Here is a 7,152-nt window from a genome sequence, read left to right on the forward strand (position 1 = left end):
TACCATTCTCTCTGTTTTCTATTAAATTATTATTTTCTCTGTGTTACTTTACAAGTTGTAATTGCTTTGTTATCAGAAAGAGAGAGGTGGGTTCGTGTTATCCTTTTATCACCTTGGCGAATGAATTGTAGCACTCCTCATTACCATACCTTTGTTCTGCTCAGTTTTTAATGATAATTGCCCTTGTCATTCCTTGTAATATAAGCCATAGAAATCTTCTGGTTAAAGCAGAGGGAGATGAACAAGTCAGAATATATTTTCACAATGAGTTGATAAGGAAATTTCATGTTTCATTTGAAAGCATTAATTAGATGACAAGAAGCTTATGAAGTGAAATAAACAGAAGATGGACAAATGACATTATCACAGCAAGTTCAGGAAAGATGCACATGTGCATGGGGCTGAGACAGAACATGTCTGTGTGGGTTGGTCTCTGTCTACCACAATCACATTTATAATGCTTTCAAATGTTTTTATTTTCTTCTTTCTTTTTCACATGGGTGCTCCCCCTATTTTTATTCTTTACATGCCACACTTTCTGAGTTTGTACCTCTTGATGAGAGAACACATGTGTTTATATTCACATTGTTACACTGAGCTTAACAGAGCCTGGACTCGTGCAAGCCAAAAGCTCCTTACTACCCTCTGTGTAAAGTAGGGGCATTTCTTGTCCAACCAATCAGATCAAATAAGATGAAACCTTGTGAAGTGTGCAACAGCTGTGTATGTACCTGTGTGTTGGAGTTACTCTGTGGAATGGATAGGAGGCCAAGGAGCAGTCCAGCAAGAAGTTTCTTACTCAAGCTAATCACAGGGTGAGTTTGAAGGAAATAGTATACTTTGGAAGGGGAGTCCTACTTTATCCCTCTTTGATTTAAGTCTCCAGTCTAAGCCTTGCCATTCTTGCCAAATTCCGAACTAGTCCAATTCCAGGACCAGGGACCTTCATTCTGTGTTCCTTTTGCCATTTTGACCAAGGTCAGAACAATTTATAACTGCCCAGTTCAACCAAAATAAAGTTTTAGTTTTGAAAAAAAAAAAAAAAAGCAAACCCTGTCAGAATGGCTACCATCAACAAATCAATAAATGACAAGTGCTGGTGACGATGTGGAGAAAAGGGAACTCTTGTGCACTGCTGGTGAGAATGCAGTTGTAGCCATTATGGAAAACGGTATGGCATTTCCTCAAAAAATTAAATATGGAACTGCCATTTGACCCAGTGATCCCACTTCTAGGAATATATCCTAAGAAACCCAAAAGAATGTATGCCCTCTATGTTCATAGAAGCACAATTTAAAATAGTTAAAATCTGGAAATAGCCTAAGTGCCCATCAGTAGATGAGTGGATAAAAAAGCTGTGGTACATTTATTCCTTGGAATACTATGCAGCAGTGAAAAAGAAGAATCTCTTACCCTTTGAGACAGCATGGAGAGACCTGGAGAGAAATGTGTTGAGCAAAGTAAGCCAGTCAGAGAAAGACAAGTATCACATGATCTCACTCATATGTGGAATCTAATGAGCAAAATAAACTGATGAACAAAATAGATCCAGAGACATGAAGCACGGAACAGACTGTTGAATCCCAGAGGTAAGGTGGGGGTGGGTGGGTGGTGGATGGGAAGAGATCAACCAAAGAACTTGCAGGCATATATGCATAACACATGGACACAGACAATAGTGTGGTAAAGGCCTGGGGCAGGGGGCAGGGGTAGGCTAGAAGGGATCAATGAGGAAGAAGAGGGGACATCTGTAATACTTTCAAAAATAGAGATTTTTAAAAATTTTTTTAAAAGAATCAACTAGATGTTTCTGAAGTTAGAATTTGTTTAGGGTATATTGTGGATGCAAATAAAGTTACATTAAAAAAAAATAGCAAACCCTGTTTTTTCCCCCCAAAGCCAAGAGACAGTATCCTAGCATGTACAAGAGCAAAGAATTGAATATATTTGTGACTTTCTGATCCACGCTCCACTCTGTCCAGTTGCAGATGAGATTTGGTCATTCTACTTCTATCCTTCATGTTTCAACTACCTCCACATTCTAAATCCTATTCAGGGTTTCTTGCCTGGAGCAGGGGAAGTTGTTTTCTACTCATAATGCAAAGTTTTATCTTTTGAGTCGTTGTTGTCCTTTGTATTTCTCTGTGCCCACCACTCTCTCAGTTTAAGATCAAATTATATGGCCCTAGCCAGTTTGGCTCAGTGGATAGAGCGTTGGCCTGTGGACTGAAGGGTCCCGGGTTTGATTCTGATCAAGGGCACACCCGCGGTTGCAGGCTCAATCCCCAGTAGGGGGCATGCAGAAAGCAGCCACTCAGTGATTCTCTCTCATCATGGATGTTTCTGTCTCTCTCTCCTTCTCCCTTCCTCTCTGAAATCAATAACATTATTTCAAAAAGATTAAATTATTATTGTCTTTGTATTACTTGACAAGTTGCAATTGCTTTGTTCCTAATTGCTTCCTACTGGAAACTGTTCTCTGCTTTTCTCCCAAGGTGTGGGTTAATAGCTGCTTCTGGTTTGAAAGATGTTTTCACGTTGGCTCATAAAGATTTTTCTCCTGAGCCCTAGTTGGCCCTCCTCACCTGTAAGTAAAACCCTCTCGCAATCAAAACTGTGTTTATTCTGTTCTGAGTGCTGGTGCTATTATGGTGAATAATATTTACTCTTTCATCTCTAACACCTAGCATGGAGTCTGTTTGTTGGATAAATGATTTGGAGGTATATTTCCTGTTTTTAGGGAATTTGGAGTCAGATGGGAGAGCTTACCGTTGGAAGCTGTGGGTCCCTGGAATTCCTGTCCTCACATTTGACCTTTTCCCTTAAAATTGCCTCAGGCCTACTCACTAGATGTTTCAGGTTTTTTTTTTAACTTTTTCATGAGGCTCAGTTCTAGTTGACATCTGGAGGCAGTTCATGGGAGGGGACATGTGACCAAGTCAATGCCAACTTTCCCTGTAGCCTGACTGTAATAAATTACTTCCTTGCAGTAACCAGAGTCAGACTGTACCTGGTTACATGTTTCTGTTTCTGGTTTGAAGGATCCCTTCAGCTCTCTACTCATTGATAAAGGATGATTGTTTCTGAGCCCATTGGTTGGACAAGACATTGCGTTTCACTCTCCTTAGCTCTCCTTTCTCTCCTAAATCCTCTCCATGTCTTCATAGGTACCTTGGTGAAGGATGATCCAAAATTATATTTCCATAGTTTTCCATTTTCAAAACTACTTTTATTCCCCAATGAATGTGCTCTCACAGTTAATGTTTGAAATTAGAAGGTAGACCTTCTGATTCCTAGACTAGTGCCATTTTCATGTTATAATACTTTTGAAGATTTAGTGACTTTTGGAAATCTGTGATTGACTTAGTGATACTTATTATGGTACTTAATTATTAATCATTGTGAAACTTAATTGTGTTCTAAATCAAATTTCTCTCTTTTCCTTGATGGCCTAAAAGCCTTGTAAGAATTGTAAGAATTGTCTTACACATATTTTGGTCACTTTATCCTTGATCACTTTTTCCAGACTTTTGCAGTCTGGCTTTGACATCTGTCACCTTTACTCAGGCTATAATTGCCCTAGAAATTTCTTTGTGTCCTAGAAATTGATATACCCACTGGTTTTATTGAGTTCTCCCTTCCTGAATCTTTTTTTTTTAATTTAAATTTTATTTTCTCGTTTAAAGTACTACAAATAGTAGTACATATGTCTCCTTTTTTTCCCATTGATCTTCCCCTGGCCTCCCCTAAACCCCGGCACATGCCTTTACCCACCCACCCCCAGTGTGTTGTGTCCATTGGTTATGCTTATATGCATGCATATAAGTCCTTTGATTGATCTCTTACCCCTCCGCACCACAAAACTCCCCAGCCTTCCTGCTGTAATTTGACAGTTTGTCCAATGCTTCTCTGCCTCTGTATCTATCTTTTTGTTCATTAAGTTATAATGTTCTTTATTATCCATAAATGAGTGAGATCATGTAGTATTTTTCTTTCACTGCCTGGCTTATTTCACTTAGCATAATGCTCTCCAGTTCCATCCATGCTGCTGCAAATGGTAAGAATTCCTTCTTTTTTTTATAGCAGCGCAGTATTCCATTGTGTAGATGTACCATAGTTTTTTAATCCCCTCATCTGCTGATGGGCATTTAGGCTGTTTCCAAATCTTAGTTATTGTAAATTGTGCTGCTATGAACATAGGGGTGCATATATCCTTTCTGATTGGTGTTTCTGGTTTCTTGGGATATATTCCTAGAAGTGGGATTACTGGGTCAAATGGCAGTTCCATTTTTAAATTTTTGAGGAAATGCCATACTGTGTTCCACAATGGCTGCACCAGTCTGCATTCCCACCAGCAGTGCACAAGTGTTCCTTTTTCTCCACAACCTCTCCAGCACTTGTCATTTGTTGATTTGTTGATGATAGCCATTCTGACAGGTGTGAGGTGGTAACTCATTGTTGTTTTGATTTGCATCTCTCGGATCATTAGGACTTTGAGCATGTTTTCATGTATCTCTTGGCTTTCTGAATGTCCTCTTTCGAAAAGTGTCTATTTAGGTCCTTTGCCCATTTTTTGATTGGGTTGTTTATCTTCCTTTTGTTAAGTTGTATGAGTTCCCTGTAAATGTTGGAGATTAAACCCTTATTGAAGATAAGATTGGCAAATATGTTCTCCCAAGCAGTGGGCTTTCTTGTTGTTTTGTTGATCATTTCTTTTGCTGTGCAGAAGCTTTTTATTTTGATGTAGTCCCATTTGTTTATTTTCTCCTTAGTCTCTCCTGCCCTAGGATCTGTGTCTGTAAAGATATTGCTACAATATATGTCTGCAGTTTTGCTGCCTATGGAGTCTTGTAGGGTTTTTATGGTTTCCCATCTTACATTCAAGTCCTTTAGCCATTTTGAGTTTGTTTTTGTGTATGGTGTAAGTTGGTGATCTAGTTTCATTTTTTTGCATGTATCTGACCAAATTTCCCAGCACCATTTATTAAAGAGGCTGTTTTGACTCCATTGTATGCTCTTTCCTCCTTTGTCAAATACTAATTGAGTATAATGGCTTGGGTCAATTTCTGGATCCTCTACTGACCAGCGGTTCTCAACCTGTGGGTCATGAACAATGAAAATACATCCTGCATATCAGATATTTGCATTACGATTCCTAATAGTAGCAAAATTACAGTTATGAAGAAGCAGTGAAAATAATTTTATGGTTGGGGGTCACCACAACATGAGGAACTGTATTAAAGGGTCACGGCATTAGGAAGGTCGAGAACCACTCTAATTAGAAAAGAGGATCAGAGTGATTATTTCCATCCAATATGACTAGAACCATGACAGAGATAAGCACAGGATAGCACTGGGCCCCAGGGGAGGGTACCTCACACAGACAGGAAAAGGTAATGAGAAAGACTCTCCTAGAGTACAATTAAGGACAGTCCAAGAGTTGTGGGTGCGAGCTGGAAGTGTGCCTGGGGTTCCAGTGGCAGCCTGTGCTTCACAGGAGAACTGGTAAGGGATGCCCCCTTACTTGGTTGGGGAAAGCTGAGCAGAATAGAGGGAAAGAACTGATGTGACCTGGGTGGTTATGGAAAGGAGGGTAAAGAAGCCAGAAGGTTAAGGATGGAGCTCACTTCTCATTAGCATCGAAGGGAAACCTGGGCATACAGGAACCTGGAAGGGAGCGTGACACAGAAAGGATGGAGGGGCAATCTGAACACAGTAAAATAAATTACCACCGTGGTCTGAATCTATTCTTTTCTACACTCACTGAGAATTCTCTCTTCCCTTCCAAGTTTCTTCCACACCATAGAGAACCAACACAAAAGAGAACAGGAAGAAGCGTCAGATCAGAGTTCATCTTGAAAGCCACCATCTCTGGCCTTGAGTGTCTTTGGTCCACTGATTTCTACTAAGGCCCATGAAGATTTTAACCAGAGAAGAATGATTTTATGGCTCATTGTGGAGTACATGAACATATTTATTTCTACACCATTTGGGGAGTATGTTTTCTTTTTTTCTTTCTTTCTTTCTTTCTTTCTTTCTTTCTTTCTTTCTTTCTTTCTTTCTTTCTTTCTTTCTTTCTTTCTTTCTTTTTTGGAGGGAGTCCATTCTCAATGGTTTTTCCTTAGGAACTATTTCTTGAAATCAAACCCAATAATAAAAAATCACCAGAAAGCAATGAATAGTTCATCAAAGTTAGATTTATTATATTCTCTCCCTTGTCCCCTCCCTCCTGGGTGACTGTACTAAACCAACCGATACCAAGGTTGCATATGTGATGAATAAGGATCATTTACAACAGTGGTTCTCAACCTTGGCTGCACATTAGAATCACCTGGGAATCTTTTTAAAATCTTGATTTCTGGGCCTCATTCTGGAGGCATCCAAGGTTGAGAACCACTGAAATAGATGAACCTGGTGTTCAATGAATAGAGAAGAAAGCAAGAGGCATGGCTGACAACCCAAGATTCCACGTGGGAATGGAAGAAGGAGTGAAATAAGACAAGCCCAACATCTTATCTGTCCCCACATGTTGGTAGTGCTGAGTCATCACCCTATATGATTTGGCTAAGTGGATAGAGCATTGACTTGCAGAATAAAGGGTCCTGGGTTCAATTCCAGTCAAGGGCACATGCCTGGGTTGCAGGCTCGATCCCCAGTAGAGGGCATGCAGGAGGCAGCCAATCAATGATTCTCATCACTGATGTTTCCACCTCTCTCTCCCTTCCTCTCTGAAATCAATAAAAAATATATTTAAAAAAATGAGTAAGAGACTTTCCTGTCCTTAAGGAATCCACAATCTAATTAGAAAAGAGGATCAGAGTGATTATTTCCATCCAATATGACTAGAACCATGACAGAGATAAGCACAGGATAGCACTGGGCCCCAGGGGAGGGTACCTCACACAGACAGGAAAAGGTAATGAGAAAGACTCTCCTAGAGTACATGCCCTTGACCAGAATCGAACCTGGGACCCTTCAGCCCACAGGCCGACGCTCTATTCACTGAGCCAAACCAGTCAGGGCTCTTCTCCTCTCTTCTTTTTCCCTAGTGGTTCTCAACCTTCCTAATGCTGCAACCCTTTAATACAGTTCCTCATATTGTGGTGACCCCCAAACATAAAATTATTTTCATTGCTACTTCATAACTGTAAT

At 40.0% G+C, this 7,152-nt stretch overlaps 1 long non-coding RNA gene across 1 annotated transcript in view; it reads left to right on the forward strand.

Moving 5' to 3' along the window:
- LOC132233310 (uncharacterized) overlaps positions 1-5,874 on the forward strand; it is a 168,358-nt gene extending 162,484 nt beyond the window's left edge. Inside the window, exons 3-4 of the long non-coding RNA XR_009452583.1 lie at positions 2,496-2,587; positions 5,790-5,874. This is a non-coding gene — a long non-coding RNA (uncharacterized LOC132233310). The remainder of the gene's footprint in view (positions 1-2,495; positions 2,588-5,789) is intronic.
- Positions 5,875-7,152: the final 1,278 nt, after the last annotated feature.

This window comes from Myotis daubentonii, chromosome 4, assembly GCF_963259705.1.
Source record: "Myotis daubentonii chromosome 4, mMyoDau2.1, whole genome shotgun sequence".
NCBI classification, from domain to species: Eukaryota; Metazoa; Chordata; class Mammalia; order Chiroptera; family Vespertilionidae; genus Myotis; species Myotis daubentonii.